This window comes from Danio rerio, chromosome 18 (assembly GCF_052040795.2).
Source record: "Danio rerio strain M-AB ecotype USA chromosome 18, GRCz13ab, whole genome shotgun sequence".
NCBI classification, from domain to species: Eukaryota; Metazoa; Chordata; class Actinopteri; order Cypriniformes; family Danionidae; genus Danio; species Danio rerio.
Window position 1 is genome coordinate 46,945,879 of NC_141038.1, and position 19,655 is coordinate 46,965,533.

The 19,655-nt window shown below is 35.2% G+C and overlaps 1 long non-coding RNA gene across 6 annotated transcripts in view; it reads left to right on the plus strand.

The window, feature by feature from the left end:
- The window catches only part of LOC137488332 (uncharacterized), a 300,450-nt gene that overhangs the window by 149,381 nt on the left and 131,414 nt on the right, over positions 1 to 19,655 (plus strand). Inside the window, exon 4 of one of the 6 annotated variants that reach the window (XR_015515361.1) lies at positions 11,247 to 11,383. The exons of the other annotated variants lie outside the window; for them this stretch is intronic. This is a non-coding gene — a long non-coding RNA (uncharacterized LOC137488332). Of the gene's footprint in view, positions 1 to 11,246; positions 11,384 to 19,655 lie in introns of those variants that run through there. 6 annotated transcript variants of the gene reach the window in all.

Sequence of the window (19,655 nt, forward strand, 5' to 3'; positions counted from 1 at the left end):
CTAGCTGAAATAAAGCAAATAAGACTTTCTCCAGAAGAAAAAAATATTATCAGACATACTGTGAAAATTTCCTTACTTTGTTGTACATCATTTTGGCTAATAATTTTGACTTCAACTATATATGACTGTCAACATCTCAAAAAAATGTGTTTTGGTGTTTCAAAACCCTTTAAAAGAGGAAGGAAATTTTTGGCAGTATTTCCGATAATATTCAGTCTTTTAGAAACAATCTTGTTTGTTTAATTTTCGCTTGAATAAAAGCAGTTTTTATTTGTTTTTGAAACTATGTTAAGGTCAATATTATTAGCCCCCTTCAGCATATTTCGTTTTTCAAATGTCTACAGAACAAACAAATATTTTACATTGGTTGCTTCCGTAATCGCCTACTACTCAGTAGGTACTGCATTTGAATTTGGGGTTTGAACTGGTAGGTGGGGTGTTGGGTGTTTTGGACAAAAGTGGGTTTGGCTTGTGAAGGGGCGGAGTCATGGACGAAAGTGTGTTTAAGTAGGGTCTCCATTACATGTCTCCATGCCTCCCTTTGCAAGATACTTCACTGGGCGACCCTTCACCCTTGTGCACATGCGACATATTCCAGCCTGATCTCACGAGAAAACGTAAGTATTTTACATTTTGGCAGTTTAGAAGCTATTTCGTACGAATGCGTACAAGTTCAGTCGTAAGAAATTGTCAATTTTAAAAAGGAGGCGTGGCACCTAACCCCACCCCTAAACCCAACCGTCATTGGGTGATGAGCAAATCGTACTAAAATGTAGCCACAATTAGCCACTAAATGAAAAAGTTACGAATTGCCGTGAGATTGTGTTGCATATTTTAAGCAAATATGCAATATTTAAAAAAAAAAAAAACATAATAATCAGATTTTTAACAAATCCTTTTACTAATTCTGACTTACAGTACATTGTATATGTTTATTTCTGTCATGTGCTGTCATTCAATCAATTTCCTTCGGCTTGTCCCTTATATATCATGGGTCACCACAGCAGAATGAACTGCCAACTATTCTGGCATAGGTTTTATGCAGCGGATGCCATTCCAGCCACAAACCAGCACTTGGAAACACTCATTCACACACGCACACACGCACACACACACACACACACACGCACGCACACACACTCAATACACTACAGCCAATTAAGTTCATCAATTCACCTATACCACATGTCTTTGGACAGTAGGGGAAACCGGAGCACCTGGAGGCAACCCACATCAACACGGGGCGAGCATGCAAACTCCACACAGAAATGTCAACTGGCCCAGGCGAGACTAGAACCAGCGACCTTCTTGTTATAAGGCAACAGTGCTAACTACTGAGCCACCATGCCGCCCATCATGTGCTTTTTGTAAAAGTAATTAAACACAAATATATTTATATACACACACCAGGAAGCTTTAAATGGCAAGAATATGAACACGCGCTACCCTATCACACAAAAGCCTACAGAATTAACCAGAGTTTTCCAGCAGCAAACATCATTTCTTTATTTATTTTTTGGTTAGCTATGAATGTGTTGCTCTACTGAGGTACTCTCATCACATAAATTTTCGTGCTGGCGCCGGTTAATTGGCTCAGAAAACTATTTATGCATTTCACGCCCCACATTACCATCTGTCTCTTCACGGAATATCCTGAATCATTCATTTGAATATGGATGAAATAGGCCATAATGTGACAACTTTGGAAGAAAATTAGAAATGACAAAAAAAAAAAAACTTTCACTTTTTCCAGTCCATATTTCTTGTTAACACAGTGTCATAACCGCGGATAAATTGTAGGTTTTTCTTGTTAGTTGGACGGCTGAAAATGAATCCTGCAATCCAGGCACGTGATTTGCTCTTTGAAATGGTGACAGCGGCCGTGCGGCTGGATATTTGCCCAGGCATAACACACTTCTCCATCATTTGATGAATAACTTTCTCCTTGATCAATACAGAATGTGAACAAACATGGAATTGCTTTTAATAGTGCAAAATTAATTGCGTCAAGCAAATAGTCCAAGGTATTGCGTGTGATCTAAAATAAGCCTAATATAAATGAAAACTTGTGTATGAGGGCCACATCAGAGTAAGAAGTTCTGCAGGTGATTCTACTGACAGTTTGCAGACCACACACGTAGAGTAGCAATGAATTTCCATGAGGACCAATATAATCCACCATATTATTGAAGGACAGCTACAATCACAGCTGATGATTATCTACACTGTAAAAAATGTCTGTTAGTTAAACATTTCCCATTTATTTACGGTTATAAATTGCATTATGGGACCTTTATCTCTACTCTGTTGACTTTTGGTGTTAAAAAATCAACTCTGCAGTTTAACAGAGTGACTTTCATTGACATTTTAGTTAGGTCTGACAATTAATCGTAATCACAATTACGATATTAGTGCCCTACAATAAATTATTAAATATCAGCACGATTTTACAGTTTAAAGACTAAGCCGTTATTTTAATGGGTGGAGTGTTTTTTTCGAGGAATGCGATGCTGCAGCCTGATCTCACGAGAAAACGTAAGTATTTTACGTTTTGGCAGTTTAGTGGCTAATTCGTACGAATTCGTACGAGTTCAGTCGTAAGAAAATGTGCGATTTTAAAAAGGAGGCGTGGCACATAACCCCACCCCTAAACCCAACCGTCATTGGGGGATATGCAAATCGTACCAAAATGTACGAATTAGATCGTATGAATTTGTACGAATTAGCCACTAATTGAAAAAGTTATGAATTGGCGTGAGATTGTGTTGGATGTTGATCAACCTTTGCTCCTGTTCAGTCCAAATTTTCCAAGGTAACACAAAAACCTCATTAACCACATTAAAAGCCACACAAGGGGGCTGTCATCAGTGGGTTAATGAGCTCAAGAGCATTCTGCTTTGCATCTTTCTATGCATTACTAACATCTCTGAACGAGACAACATTTGTTTTTTTTTAAATTAGCCAAATATTCGCGGAGATTCAGCAGTTTTTTTCCGACTCGTTTGCCAGTCATGTAGACAGAAGACACTGTATCCAATTGATTCAATGTAAAAAAAAAAAAAAGTAATCTTGGTCCTGTTCACGCGGGTATTCAGGTTCGCTTTTATCAATCTGATGCAACTTCTAATATTTACAAGGAAAGAAAGTGTAAATAAATATTTTAGATCATTTCATGAAAAGCCTAGCCTTTAATGTGTGTGTGTGTGTGTGTGTGTGTGTGTGTGTGTGTGTGTGTATACATATAAACACACACAAAGGAATAATTGTCATTTTTAATCGTGATTAACATTTTGAGCAAAATAATCGTGATTATCTTTTTTTCTTCTATCGTTCAGCCCTAATTTTAGTAGTCTAAAAGAATACAAAAATACAAAAAAAAATCTGTAAAATAAGAGAAAATGTTTCCGACAGTTTATTACAAGGTATTTGAACCGCAATATACAGTACAACACCAACTTAGACAGTAAAACTTTAAACTATTAAATAAATGTTAATAAAAGTCACTTTTTCTAACTTATTAAGGTTAAACGTTGTCAGAAGAAAGCAAATGGGGGAAAAAAAAAAGTAAACTTGAATGCATAAAATACAATAATCTGCTAGTTTAAGGAAGTTTTTGAAGTGTATATTCAGAAAAATACTCATTCTGGTTATCCAAATCAATCTCATCTTGTTCAGCTGAGGTTAAAATGTTACGGTCAAAATATTTAAAAAATAAATATATATATATATATATATATATATATATATATATATATATATATATATATATATATATATATACATACATATATACATATATATATATATATATATATATATATATATATATATATATATATATATATATATATATATATATATATATATATATATTAGCTGTAAAATTTCTGTTATTTTTAAACATTTCCCAAGGTCACTTTTTTAACATAATAATTTTAATAACTCATTTCTTTTAACTTATTTCTTTTGTCAAATTTTGTTTATTTATTTATTTATTTTTTTTTGCAAAAGCTAGTACTACTACTAGTTTGTACTACTACCAAACTCAAAAGAATTGTGTGTATCGGTGGATTTGCTCTTGAGTGTTGGACTTTCAGAAGTGAAATTTAACTACACTAAACTAAACTGAACTTCAACTTTAAAACTGGACTGAAGCTTTTTTAATTTACTGACTTCTATGTTAAGCTGCTTTGACATGATCTACCTTCTACCTTGTTCATTTATAGAAATAAACATGAATTGAATACTATGTAAATGAGTCTTAGGTATAGACCATTTTATTTTAATAAAAAAATTAATCAAATTACAGACACAGTACATTACAAACACACACATACCATCACTGATATAATGTACAAATACATTCACAGCTGTACTGAAAATGCATATGAACATGGTGTTTTGCGTCTTTAATTGCAGTGTATGTAATATTTATATTGACCTAGTTTTCTTCCTGGTTTTTCTGCATGTTGGTTTCCATGGTTAATTAGATCACGTCTGGTTTGTTTAATCTTAATAAACATTTTTTTTTCTGTGTAATTACGTCCTCAGTTCTTTCTGTAGATGGTTTGATCTTATTTATAGTTTTGCATAGTTGCTGTTTATATTCTACTTCATGTATTCATTATAAATTGAAAACTTTGTACTTCATTTTTGGATTTGTGCATGTTTATATTGTCGGTAATGTTTTTAGAAGTCTTTGATCAGTCACATCGAGGAATGTAAAGACCGGTTACACTACCAAAGTGTATGAATTGTGTTTGCGTCTTGGACTTGAGGGTTATGGAGAATTTAAACCATGAAAAAAAAATAAAGAAATAACCAAACACTCACTTTGAATCTCATCAACTCATTTGTCTATTGCATGTCTGTCAGGGAAGTGGAGCAGGGAAAATAAGTATTGAACACGTCACAATTTATTTGGAGGTTTATTTGGATTCCTGTGAAGTATGAAGAGCATTGCAACCAGTGGCTAAGAGTTGCGAATAAGGAGAGATCTGTAAAACTGAAAGTGTTTGTAGTTTACATATCAAATCGGATGACTACATGCACATTGTTATATATATATATATATATATATATATATATATATATATATATATATATATATATATATATATATATATATATATATATATATATATACCATTGTTAATTATTGTAGCTTGGCTAAAGCCAACACTGTGGGAAATCGTTTGGCTTAAATATGTTTCGTTTATCTTCATAACCCTTTAAAACGGCACAAAACCTTTGGGCGTCTAAAGGAAGTTATCGATTAATAAGTAGAAATCTTACTTGTAAGGCTGATTACTTCATAGATGGCAAAGGTAGTGATAGTGACTTTCATATTTGCTATTCCGTATCAGACCACTCCATGTGGACCGCTTCAAAAATCCAACCACAGCATGAGTTTCACACCAAAAATAGCATGTTCTGACTGGATAAACCAAACCATTGTCACACTAGCAAAGTTTTGATGGATGATGATTGTAATCAAGGTAAAGTCTCTGTTATTACAGATGCATAAACAAAGCATGTGTTTAACCTCTCTGAACACTGAGCCTTTTTTGTTTTGTTTTAAATGAACACACTTTAATTATATATGCATAGATGTCAAAACTTTTGCACACTGCATCAAAAGGGAGGCTCACTTCCATTGACTTTGACTTTGAAAAGCCCTGCTGGAGGAACTTTGCCAGATGCGTCTACAGTAGTTCCTCTATTGATTCAGCTTTGTCCACAAATCCAGTCCAACTATCTGTGCGCGGGAATACAAAATGTGGAAGTCAAATAAACATTAATGTTTCTGTCCGGCTGACATGGAGAACGAGTAAACATTGCTCATTTCCATGTACTGCTAACTTCAAAATGATTCACAGTAGATTGAATATCTTTTAAGCAACATTTTAAATAACAGTACATTGGCTATTAGTGAGACTCTTCTGGATTTCAAAATTAATCACTAAACTGCCCTCAAAATCAAGCAAATTTAGCTACATTTTGTCGAAAAATGTTCAGTTGCCAAAGATTTTCAGCATACTTTGGACAGTCTGGACATTGTGCAGATTCCCATAACTCCACAGAGCGCTATCTGCATTGTTTTACATTAAAGAAAGACATTATAGCGTAGTATTTGCAAATACTATGTGCTCGCTTGGTGTGCAAAGCCTTGAGTTATGACTATGTGATCCACATCATGTGACATTATAGCAACGCACATTCAAAACGTGTGAACTAGGCCATGTAAGTTGTATCACTGGAAGTTAGATAAAGCATTAAGATGAGTACATTCATTCAGTCATTCATTTTCTTCTTGGTTAAGTCATGGTACCGCACCAAATTTCTTAATGATGCAAATGAAATAAGGCCAGCCACAAAAATATAACTGTGCTTGCCTTTTGTGACTCCTTTTTATGCCAAAGACGTATGACTTGACAGTAAGGGTGTCACGATCCTCCAAATCCTCGATTCGATTACATTTTTGATTCTAAAGGCACGATTCGATTCGATTTTTGATTATGAATAATTAATTAATTAATGACCAATTAATTATTTATAGCCTACCGTTTAAACTACCTGACCAGCGTGGTCTTTGTTTTACCCATAAACAAATCATACAGTAAATGAATAAAGGCAAGATACACACATAATTACCACCTGTCAATCACTTTTTCTGCGGGACTCGTGAATAGGCAGTGATCTGTGTCGTTATAATGGTGTCAGTAAAAAAAGACGTACAACCAACAGGAACCAGCCAACAGTATCTGAGGTGTTCGCTAAAATGACTAAGTACAAGTGAGTGAAAGATTGAAGCAGTCTACTGATCCTCTGACTGCCTGGACCTGCTGTCTCGAGCCCATGGCTGTGTGTGTGCGTCTGTGTCTGTATGTGTGTGTGTGTCAGAGGTAGACAGTAAGGAGGGCTGCTCAGAAATGCTACACGCCACTGTGGATGTCAAATCGTTGTCGTTCTAATATGCCATTTAAAAACAAAGACAGTGTAAACAGGGCCTGTGTGTGTACTTTTCGCGAGCGGTTTTGCAACGGGGGCGGGCGGAGGATCGCGATGCCGGTGTTGTCTATCGGACGAACCCTAATACGTACATAGCAGAGCTTGCAAAACTGTTTTTTTTTTTGTCGACAACATGAACGTTGTCAACATAACTCACTGGAAATCCAAAATGCTTACACATCGGCGACTTCATTGAAAGAGGAGAGGGTTTAAGTTCTGTCGACTGGTCTCCTGTATCTGCAGTTCAACAAGCACTTCAACAAGCCTGTTTTTTCCCGCTTGGCAAGACAAGCTGACGTGACATGGGGGCGTGGCAGCATCGACGATTCTATTTTTTGATTCGATAATCCAAATTGAGCATAAATTTCGATCGATTATGATTAAAAATCGAAATCGTGACACCCCTACTTGACAGTGAGATTTACTAACAACTTCTTAGTAAATCTGGCCCTATATGTATTTGATTGTGATTTTGTCAAATCTTTTTGCATTCCTCATATAGCTAAGACAGAAAAATAGCCTGCCTCCAATTAGGATGCTGTGTAAGTTGAACAGTAAATACTTGCGTCCTTAACACTGCCAAGTCCACAAGGGTGGTCAGATCATCTGGGAAATCCATTGGTTCCATATGAGTTGTTTTCATTAAAAAAAAAAAAATGATGCTCTTTTTCTTTCTATTTGCTGCTTGTTAAAATGTCCATAGGTCTGAAGGGGACACTAGGTTAGATGAGGCCTTGTTCCAGCACAGTGATTTCTTGGCACCCATAATTTTCCATTGGCAGAGTAATTCCTGGTGGATCTTGTGCCCTTTTGCATGCTTGAACACTGGCTGGGCCGATAGAGAGTTTACCGAACCATAAATACCAGCACCATCCCTGGAGCAAAATGACTGGCAAAGTGTCAGAGAGAAACAAACTTTTGTTTATTTTTTTTCCCTCCGCTATTTTCCCAGCATGGACAGTCCTCGTAAATCAATGGACGCTGACGCCGTTAATCTTCTCCGCTTTGTCACATGCTAAGATCAATGTTTCGTTTTCCAGGTGAAGGAAAGTAATGAATCATTAGTTTCAGAAAGCTCTAAGGCACTGCCTTTTTTCTCTCGGGATACTAAGACCTCACTATACTATTCATTCAGTTGCTTGCTTTAAAATAAAACTTCTGAAGTTTAATTACTGCCACACGTAGACAGGTTTCATGCATAGCGAGCCTGGATTTAACACTCCGTGAAATGGCTTGCAGGCATAGTTCATCCAGAAATGAAGAAGAAGAAAAAAGTGTGATTTACCAAGACAGTCTAGTGGAAGTTTGGCTAATTGGTGGCTTGTTTGTATTATTTCATTTGTTAAATTTTGGATGATCTGATTACTCCAGTTAAAGTTATGTTTAGTGGCTATTAATCCGTAATTATTCATTATTTAATTTATTTTAGTTTTTTAAGTGTAAAATTCACACTTGAAAATCATACTAAATTGTCAGGAGTTTCAGTAGAGTATTGAAAACATCATGTTTTTTTTCCTGGGAATAATATTTCTAAAGGAGCTGTTGATGTGAAATAGAAGCAGATTTTGACAAAAACTTACAAATAAAACAACAAATCTGGAAAATGAGTTATGTGTAATAACAATGTAATGACACAAGGAGAAAGTACTGAACTACTGAAATGTATTTAATACTATATATGAAAGACTTTTTTGGTGATGGCAGCTTAAAGATGCCTCTCATATGGAGAATGAAGTCACATGCATTGCTCAGGTGTGAGTGTTTCACAGACTTCAACAGAGTATAAAAATTTTAATGGTTTTGTGGGTCTCATCTATCAAGTCTGATGTTTAATTTGTATTCTCTATTGGATTCAAGTTAGGTGATTGGCTGGGCCATTCCACAGCTTTATTTTCTTTCTCTGAAAGCTTTTGAGAGTTTCCTTGGCTGTGTTTTGGATCATTGTCTTGCTGAAATGTCCACCTTGGATTCATCTTCATCATCCAGCTAATGTAGATGTTGGACTGAAGCAGTTAACTTTAATTTACAATGACAAAAGGCAAAGGGTTGCTGAAAAACTACTGAGAGATTTCAGCTGCTGTCTGGGATTTCACTGCCTTTCTACATCTCCCTTTCTTCATGTATTCAATGTCATTTATTTTCTAACACATAACTTCATTTGTAGGCTTATTAGTTTGTTTTCATTGCAGATATGGATTTCTTTTGTGGTTACCAACATCCAGTGAAAAGTCAACAAGCAGCTTTAGAAATATCTTTTCTGAGAAAAATGGTGACTTGTTCAAAATTTAATTACCCCACTGTATATAGTTCCTGAACATGGTGTTCTTCTGTATTTATTTACCCTGATTACCCTCAGATATTTGACTACGTAAATATTAAGAACAAAAGAATAACAATAAATTGCGAAATCTATAGTTACCTTATATGAAATGATGGCAGTCAATTTTTAACATACTGTACAATTGATGAATCACTGTTGTATACAAAACAAAACTTTTACCATTATAAAATGTTTTTATCACAGTCTCAGTTTACCTCTATTTACATGCAGTTTACCTCTAAACATACATTACACCATCATCCGAGTCTTTGAAATAACTTTTAAAATAGGGCTGCACAATATATCGTTTCAGCATCGATATCACAACGTGATCAATAGTCACATCGCAGGATATGCAATGTTGAGTTTGTATTATAATTGATCATTTGTATGCTTTGGTTGGTGACATTAGCGTCCTGTTTGTGGCACATTAGTATATGTGAGGGGGCAAACTTTTCAAGATGGGTGGTGACCATGGTGGCCATCTTGAATTCAACTTTTGTTTTTCAATAGGAGGAGGGTCATTTGACACATCAACCTTATTGGGAATTTCACAAGAAAAACGGTTGATTGGTTTTAACGTAACTTTATTCTTTCGTGAGTTATTTATAAGTTTCTGACCTCTTATAAAATGTGTTCAATGTGCTGTCCATTGTGTTGGATTGTCAATGCAACCCTCTTCTCCCACTCTTCACACACTTACTGTATAGCAACACCACAAGAGAAATGCCAGCACAGGCTTCCAGTATCCATAGTTTCAGGTGCTGCACATATTGTGTCTTCACACCATAGAAAACAAAGATAGTGGGGCCATTCTTCATCAATGGAAACCTCAAGGCCACTGGATATTTGAAAATGCTAAATGATGTGTTTCCCTCTTTATGGACTGAAGCTGGCATTCTCCATGATTTTTACTAGTAAGAGGGTACACCACTACATTATGGATGTTAGGTCTGAGCATTCCTATGACAGTTTCCTGAAAAGTGGATTGGTCGCCGTGGGCCAGTTGAATGGCCCCCAATGTCTCCTGATCTGACCCCCTTAGACTTTTGACTACAGTCTACAGAAGATGGCTACAGATACTGGAAGTCTGTGCTGGCATTTCTCCTGTGGTGTTGGTATCAGTGTGTGAAGAGTGGGAGAAGAGGGTTGCATTGACAATCCAACACAATGGGCAGCACATTGAACACAAGAGGTCAGAAACTTATAAATAACTCATGAAAGAATAAAGTTATGTTAAAACCAAGCACACCATTTTTTTCCTGTGAAATTCCTAATAGATTTGGTGTGTCACATGACCCTCTTCCTATTGAAAAAACAAAAGTTGGATCCAAGATGTCCGACTTCAAAATGGCCACCATGGTGACCACCCATCTTGAAAAGTTTGCCCCCCAACCATTTCCATTTTATTAAGGTGTATCCATATAAATGGCCCACCCTGTAAATATTTTAGCAGTGTTCTTAAAAAGTGGTTAAAAACAAAGCAGCAGTGTTTGCACAGATAGTCTACTGTTAGTTTGTTGGATCATGTCGCCTTTGCTTTTGCTTCAGTAATTGTATGTAAAGAATTATAATGTTGTGTATATGTTTCTATTATATTTCCATTTTGTCAATTTTTTCAAGCCTCCTGTTGACAGGTGTTGAGAATTAGCAAGTTTGCTAAAACACTTAAACAAATGCATTTGGTTGTCCAGTGTGTCACGGTTGCAGGTTTATGCGTGTTCCGGAGTGTCTGGTTTGTTTCTTGTTGGTCGTCTATGTGTATTTGTTTTGGTAGGTCACGTGTTATGACGGTACTCAGCTGTTGTGATTAGCTCGCCAGCTGAAGTTCATTACCGTGTCTATATCTGGGCAACGCTTCTATGTTTCCCTTTCAGTTCGTTGTGTTTGCTCATGTGTGTCTTTCTGTGCTCAGGACTGTGAGGAGTGGCTGCTGGACCCGGTTCGTCTGTCTGTTTCCTGTTTGCTACAGCCCTATATTCTTCGTGACTTTGCTCATTTTCCCTGTCCTGTTTGATTTAGTCTGACTTCGTCAAATAAACTTTTACTTGCATTTTGGATACTTCTCAGTATCTTTATTATCCATGACAAAACGGAAGACGCACAAACCTGCAACCGTGATACAGTGTAATTGTGATGTCCATGTCAAACAAATGTAAATAAAATACATTACAAAGAAAATTAGCGACTAATATTTTAGATATGTAATATATACAGTTAAAGTCAGGATTATTAGCCACCCTGAATTATTCGCCCCTTGTTTATTTTTTTCAACACATTTCTGAACATAATAGTTTTAATAACTCCTGTCTAAAAACTGATTTATTTTCTCTTTGCCATGATGACTGTAAATAATATTTTACTAGATATTTTTCAAGACACTTCTATATAATGTGACATTTAAAGTCTTAACTGGGTTAATTTGGTTAACTAGGCAGGATAGGGTAATTAGGCAAGTTATCGTATAACGATGGTTTGTTCTGTAGACTATCGACAAAAACATTAGCTTAAAGGGGCTAATAATTTTAATCTTAAAATGGTGTTTAAAAAATTTAAAACTGCCTTTATTCTAGCCGAAATAAAACAAATAAGACTTTCTCCAGAAGAAAAAATATTATCAGACATACTGTGAAAATATCCTTGCTCTGTTAAACATTGTTTGGGAAATATTTAAAAAAGAAAAAAAAAATCAAAGGAGGGTGAATAATTCTGACTTCAACTGTATGTAAAATATTTATAGAATCAAAACATTTTGTGTTATATGCAGTGTTGTAAAGTGAATAAGCACTAACATAGGTAAAACTTTACATTGCTGGCTTTATTGTCAAAGCATTCATGAAAATAAATTGAATGTAGACGCATATAAAAAGTACATTTCTTACAAAGTACATTCATTTGAAATATATAGCAGAGGCTTTTAATGAGGCAATAACTTCTGATGGGCAGGACAGAGCATCACATTGAAAGGTTCATTGCACAAAATAAAGATATATTGATGACTTGTATATTTTTAAGAGTTTTAAATTCCCATTACTGTGTGCATGAAGAACAATTCATAGTCATTTTCTTCAAGTGTTGTGATCTAACAGACAATGGTAGCGTGGAATATGATTTAGAAACTGCAATAAACTCCAGAATGAGTGAGTGTTGTATATGCAAAACCTCAGAGCTTTGTCAGCAAATAAAACATAATAATGGGGGGATTTAATGATCTTGGAGAGTTTTACCGTGCTCACTGTCATAACTGACAAGTTTATTGCTGAAAGGAGAATGACTGACAGCCGCCGCTGAGGGAAGATCTTAAGTGTAATTTTAAAACATTTATCTGTACCTCACATTAAGCTTCTAAATACTTGTGAATATAGTGTATCAGAACATTACCTTGTTTATAATGCATTTATGCCTTTAGTATCTATTTATTTAGTATTTATTTAGTATCTATCTATCTATCTATCTATCTATCTATCTATCTGTCTGTCTGTCTGTCTGTCTGTCTGTCTGTCTGTCTGTCTGTCTGTCTGTCTGTCTGTCTGTCTGTCTGTCTGTCTGTCTGTCTGTCTGTCTGTCTGTCTGTCTGTCTGTCTATCTATCCATCTATCCACAGTACAGTAAATGCATTTGTCTACATAAAGGATTCTCTAGAAAGTCATACATTTTTATAGAAACTGATTCTGGTGAGAGTCATGTGAATTGTTTTAATATCTTGGTTATCACAACACCCTTTTACTACACTCTATTAACATGAAAACAGTATTTGTCATTTTTTAGTATGAATATAATTAATACATTATTTTACTACAAACCTGCATTAGTGTTAATCGAGTGTTTGATATCATTGTGAACTGTTGTATTTGCTTATCACAGAATGAGGAAGACTTATGTTATTTTATTATATACACAGTGTGAAAAGCATTAGCATTGCATTATAAATGTGCATTTTATCAAGATTTTCCACAAATAAACCATGTGACATGTTTACTTTTAAAAATACCTTTTTAAACAATTAAAATATTTTGTGACACCCCTGGTTGTATAGTATTTAGCTTTTTAACATGCAGTAGGGATATTTTAAGCATTGCCAAGAGGCAACATTTGAGAACGAAGAACCAGGTAAGTTCATGTATTCAAATTTTGAGTTATATGATTTTTTTTTGTTTGAACTGTAAACATTATATGAGATATTTTTAATTTACTTGAAGATAGACTACAAAAGCTTTTTCTTAGGGGGAGCATTTTTCAGTGTCAGTATTAAAAATCATAAGTTTTTGTGATTTTAAATTTCTCAAATGTGGAAGAACGGTGTATGCCCATGTCAGTGTGGAATAACAGCATAACTCCAATTCATCACTTTAAACAACTAAAGATCTGATTCCTATATTTCTTTAATACAATATCAGAAACTTCAGGTTATTTGTAGGCATTTTTTCAAGTTTATTATTATTATTATTTATATTATTTAAAAATTTACAATACATAGACCTTCTTACAGTACTGGCAATACCAATCAATTATGCTATATATATATATATATATATATATATATATATATATATATATATATATATATATATATATATATATATATATATATATATATATATATATATATATATATATATATATATATATATACATATATACAGGGTGGGCCATTTATATGGATACACCTTAATAAACTTATTGGGAAATTAACAACAAAAACAATGCTATCCTTGGTTTTTAACTTGAATTTATTCTTTCATGAGTCATTTACAAGCCCCCTTACATACACTAATGTGCCACAAACAGGACATTATTATCACCAACCATTCCCATTTTATTAAGGTGTATCCATATAAATGGCCCACCCTGTATATGTATATATATATATAAATTTATTTATATATATATATATATATATATATATATATATATATATATATATATATATATTTATATATTTATATATTTATATATATATATATATATATATATATATATATATATATATATATATATATATATATATATATATTCATATATATATATATATATATATATATAAATATATATATATATATATATATATATATATATATATATATATATATATATATATATATATATATATATATACATACAATAACAGTAAACAATAAGAAAATACAACAACAAATACATAAAATGCAGACATCATATATAAATATTGTAGTTTATATAGAAAAGCTGGCGTAGCGCACCTGTGCATATACTATTTTAAACCGTTCGCATGCTCCGCCATCCCATCATATAAATGAATATATAAACAAATAAAACCTGCTTGCTGTAGTTTACATAAGTCTGGCTGGAAATATGCATTAATATAGCTTTATTAATTATGGTATGGGCTGCACGATGCTGCAGTGGGTAGCACGATCGCCTCACTGCAAGAAGGTAGCTAGTTCGAGCCTCGGCTGGGTCAGTTGGCGTTTCTGTGTGGAGTTTGCATGTTCTCCTCGTCTTTACGTGGGTTTCCTTTGGGTGCTCCGGTTTCCCCCACAGTCAAAGACATGGTACAGGTGAATTGAATAAGCTAAAAATTGTCCATAGTGTATGAGTGTATATGAGTGTGTATGTTTCCCAGTGATGGGTTGCAGCTGGAAGGACATCCGCTGCGTAAAACATACGATGGATAAGTTGGCGGTTCATTCCACTGTGGTGACCCCTGATTAATAAAGGGACCAAGCTGAAAAGAGAATGAATGAATGAATGTATATGGTATGTAGTTTATTTTGATAGGTTAACTAATTTTGTGCTGTTCAGAGAGAGTGACATCACATCACATACAGTTCTTCCACTCACCTCTTTCAGTGGATTTTTCCTTGGTTTTTGTTCTCCTCTTTGATTCAAATATGGTTTCCCAGCATTCCTCACAGCCTTCCTTACTCTGTCTTTCCATTTGTTCATGTTGGCTCTCCTTTTTTTGCTGAGGATTTGCCTTTGAATGTCCGAAGCGGACATGACTGCAAGCTGCATTTCCATACTTCTTAGTGGACTTTTTTTTTTTTTTGTAATTTTTAAAATGCAGACTCTTGGTCGCACGAAAATATCTCCAAAATGTTTATGTATACAAAGTTTACACATACAATTAATGTCATGTGGTTATCTCATTTTTATTTTTTGTGGACTCATTTATCAAGCTACAAAATAAAACACAATAAAAGCCCACATACAGCACCTTCAGTGTCATTTTAACACGTCCTTTGATTATGGTTCATTTTATCCTGCATTTTAGAAGGCACCGATAACTGCTTAAAAAAATCTAGCTCACACCCAGCAATTTTAGACAATTTCAGACCAATTTCCCTCTTGCCGTTTATTTCAAAATCACTAGAAATTGTTGTCTTCAACCAAGTCTCTGCTTTTCTGACCCAGAACACCCTCCAGGACACTAACCAGTCTGGATTCAAAAGTAGACACTCCACTGAGACTCTCAGTTGTTCAATCCCTAAACTCGCAAGAGCTGCATTGAAATCCTCAGTGCTCATCTTGCTGGATTTGTCTGCTTCTGACACAGAAAACCACCAAATTCTTTTAGCAACCCTCAAGACAATGGGCATCTCAGAAATTGAACTCCAGTTGTAGGTCATTCAGGGTGTTTTGGAGGTGCAGAGTGTTCTTGCTACTGGGGTGCCTCAGGGCTCTGTTCCTGGACCACTTTTTTGTCTCTGTTTACATGGCATCACTTGGGTCTGCCATTCAGAAACATGGTTTTTCCAACTATTACTATGTGCCAGATGATCTGATGATGGCTGCCCGGATGACAACATTACTGACAGATATTTACCGCTGGATGAAGGAAACACCATCTTTAACTCAGTCTTTTCAAAACTGAACTAATGGTAATCTCAGCCAGCCCAATGCTTAACCACAACCTCATCATATCTGATCACCTTAACGTTAACCATCTGGAACCTGGTGGTGTTTAAGCTACTGAAATTTATAGACTACATAGCTGCAGCTGCAAAATTAATCGCAATGAATTTTACCTTAAATGTTCCATACTGGTGGAACGACTTAACCAACTCTTTGCCCTTTTTTAGAAACTCATGAAGTCTGCTTTTTTTGTTAGTACTATCAACAATAGCACTCACTATTTACTATCTATTCCTTATCTATCTGCTTGTCCTGCTTGCTTGTGTTTAAAAAAAAATAAGGCTAAACTAACTTAGACTTGTCATGGCATCTATATATTGATGCTCTCTAGGGATTTGAATACTTTTATTATCTGTATTTGTAAGTCATGTCAAATAAAAGCATCTGCTAAATGAATAAACGTAAAATTACACTCACTGGCCACTTTATTAGGTATACCAGCTCGTTAACGCAAATTTCTAATCAGTCAATCACATGGCACCAACTCGATGCATTTAGGCATGCAGACATGGTCAAGACGATCTGCTGCAGTTCAAATTGAGCATCAGAATGGGGAAGAAAGGGGATTTAGGTGACTTTGAACGTGGTTGTTGGTGCCAGACAGCCTGGTCTGAGTATTTCAAAAACTGCTGATCTACTGGGATTTTCACGCAGAACCATCTCTAGGGTTTACATTGAACGGTCTGAAAAGGAGAAAATATCAAGAGTGGTAGTTCTGTGGGCACGAAAAAAATTGATGCCAGAGGTCAAAGGATATGGCCAGACTGGTTTGAGCTGATACAAAGGCAGTAGATCCAACCTAGAGGCAGATGGGCTACAGCAGCAGAAGACCACACCGGGTGTCACTTCTGTCAACTAAAAACAGAAAACTGAGGCTACAATTTGCACAGGCTCACCAAAATTGGACAATAGAAGATTAGAAAAATGTTGCCTGGCTTGATGAGTCATAATTTCTGAATTTCTGATGAGTCTCAATCCAATAGAGCTTCTTTGGGATGTGGTGGAACGGGAGATTCTCATCATAGATGTGCAGCCGACAAATCTGCAGCAACTGCATGATTCTATCGTGTCAATATGGAGCAAAATCTCTGAGAAAAATCTTCAGTACCTTGTTGAATCTATGCCACAAAGGATTAAGACAGTTCTGAAGGCAAAAGCGGGTACTCGATACTAGTAAGGTGTACCTAATAAAGTGGCCGGTGAGTGTAGTTAATACAACTAAAGACATTTTAATTATTGGCCAACTATTAGCATGTTCCTCATCAAACAAACTGCATCAATGTTTTGGTATAGAAATACTTCAGATTTTGCACATGCATAATTTCTAAAGGTTAATTTTGGTCACATTTAGCATTGATGCCACAAATAAGTCAAGTATGTGCTCATAACTGTTAGCATATTATATTTTAAAGGTACGTTATTCTGCTTGCAGAGAGCGAGAGAAAGAGAGTATTATTATATTCTGTGGATTTCTAAACACTTTAATTGGCTAGATTTGTTGTGCCCAGCTAGAGAGATATTCATTAAAAATAATTCTGAAAAATAAATAAATATGATTTGAATAATTCTCATAACAATTACCTTGTATTCAGCGTTTTGACGCTCTTTTAATATTCTTTTTAGAGAATCATAATTAGAAAGTCTGAAAGCATGCAACGAATTGTGAGCAGCAAATGATGGCATGAGCCCAATTATTAACACGCTTGTCATTTTTCAAATTATTATTGGAAGAGGATTTAAAAAAAAAAAAAAAGGAAATTAGAGAAAAGGAAAGCCGCAAGAGCTTTGGGATCAGCAAAAAATGCCTAAACAATACATCACATCTGGTCATTGTCTTTCAACTTTAGCAATGTCACGAGGTAGCCCAAGAAAGAAGAGCGAAAGAAAGACCGAGTCCATCACCCATTTATCAAGAGTAAGGTGCATGAAATTGGCTTTTAACCTTGCAGTTAGGAGATTTAATTGGAAATCATGCTTTTGCCAGGGGAGAGGAGAGGGGAGGGAGGTGTCCAAACAGCATGATTAATGACTTTTGGGACATGAGACTTTGAGCTAATGAGAGACTTGGGGAGGGTCTGAGGTTCAGGTGACTAACCAATCAGGACAAGTTGAACTGGAGGACGTTTGCAGCATTAGTTGGACAGATTACACTGGTCTGTTGGACATGAGCGGCACCGTGTACTAGTGAGCGTGGCTGGTTTGGATCGCAGGGCAACAGATGTCACCATGGCCCTTTTGTGAAAGCGGTCTTCAACACACCTACTGCCGTTGAGGACTCACCTCTCGCTTCAATGTAACCAACAGCAGATGGACAGACTGATAGAGGGTAAACGAGAAAGGCAGTTCACACAGCTTGGTTCAGCCTGGTATTTGCTCAGGGTGCACTTGTCGAGATATGGTGCTGCAGTTTTCATCGGCGTCCCGCTGTATAGGCTGGTTATGCCAAAAGGATGGTAGAACTGGTGCCAATCTGGATACATTCAACATGTTTCCACCATCAGAGAGGCAGTTCTGAGGCCTTAAACTTGCTCTTGGCTGATTTTGACCGAGTTGATGATTAAAAATAAATTAAATAATTGAACAATAAAAAATATGTATTGAAATATATGTGAAAATATTATAGAAATAAAAAGCGTGAAAATTGTAGGTATGGATCGAAGAGGTTTTCTAGCATCAGAAAAAATATTCATAAATCTTATATCAAAAAATGTTGTCAGGCATATTTAGAAGTAAATTAGTTTGATTATATGTATTAAAATACTCTATTTAAGAGCAGGTGTAGGCCAAAATACAAAATAATTATTGTTTTAAATAGGGTTGGGTACCGAAAACCGGTAACTGGTATGCACTGGACCGAATCAGCATATGAATTTTGGTGCCTAATTTCAGTGGCACTGGTGCTGCGACAAGGATGTAGGAAACATCAAGGTGTACATCAATGATGCAATGACTTTAATCAATCTATTATATCAATATCAATCTGTGCTATAACATGTAAAACGGGACCATGAAAGGAACTTTCAAAAAGCAACTCATGTAAATACCTTATTGTCTTATTCAAATTAGATTACTGATGTTTATGTAAATGTAGTCACAAGCTCCAACCCTAGGAAAAAGTGATCCCTGATTTTGATGACAGCCTTTCCACGGGTTAGCAGTAAGCTAGTATAATGTTAATTGCATAATGCACATTTTAAATTCATGCTAACAAAAGATCAAACTAAATATATTAATGCAATTCAAATCAAATATATAAAATATGAATTGATGAATACTTGAAACTTTAATTATATTGTTCAATTAAAATAAATAAAATATTTTTATAGAGTCATTCATTCATTCATTTTCTTGTCGGCTCAGTCCCTTTATTAATCTGGGGTCGCCACAGCGGAATGAACCGCCAACTTATCCAGCAAGTTTTTACGCAGCG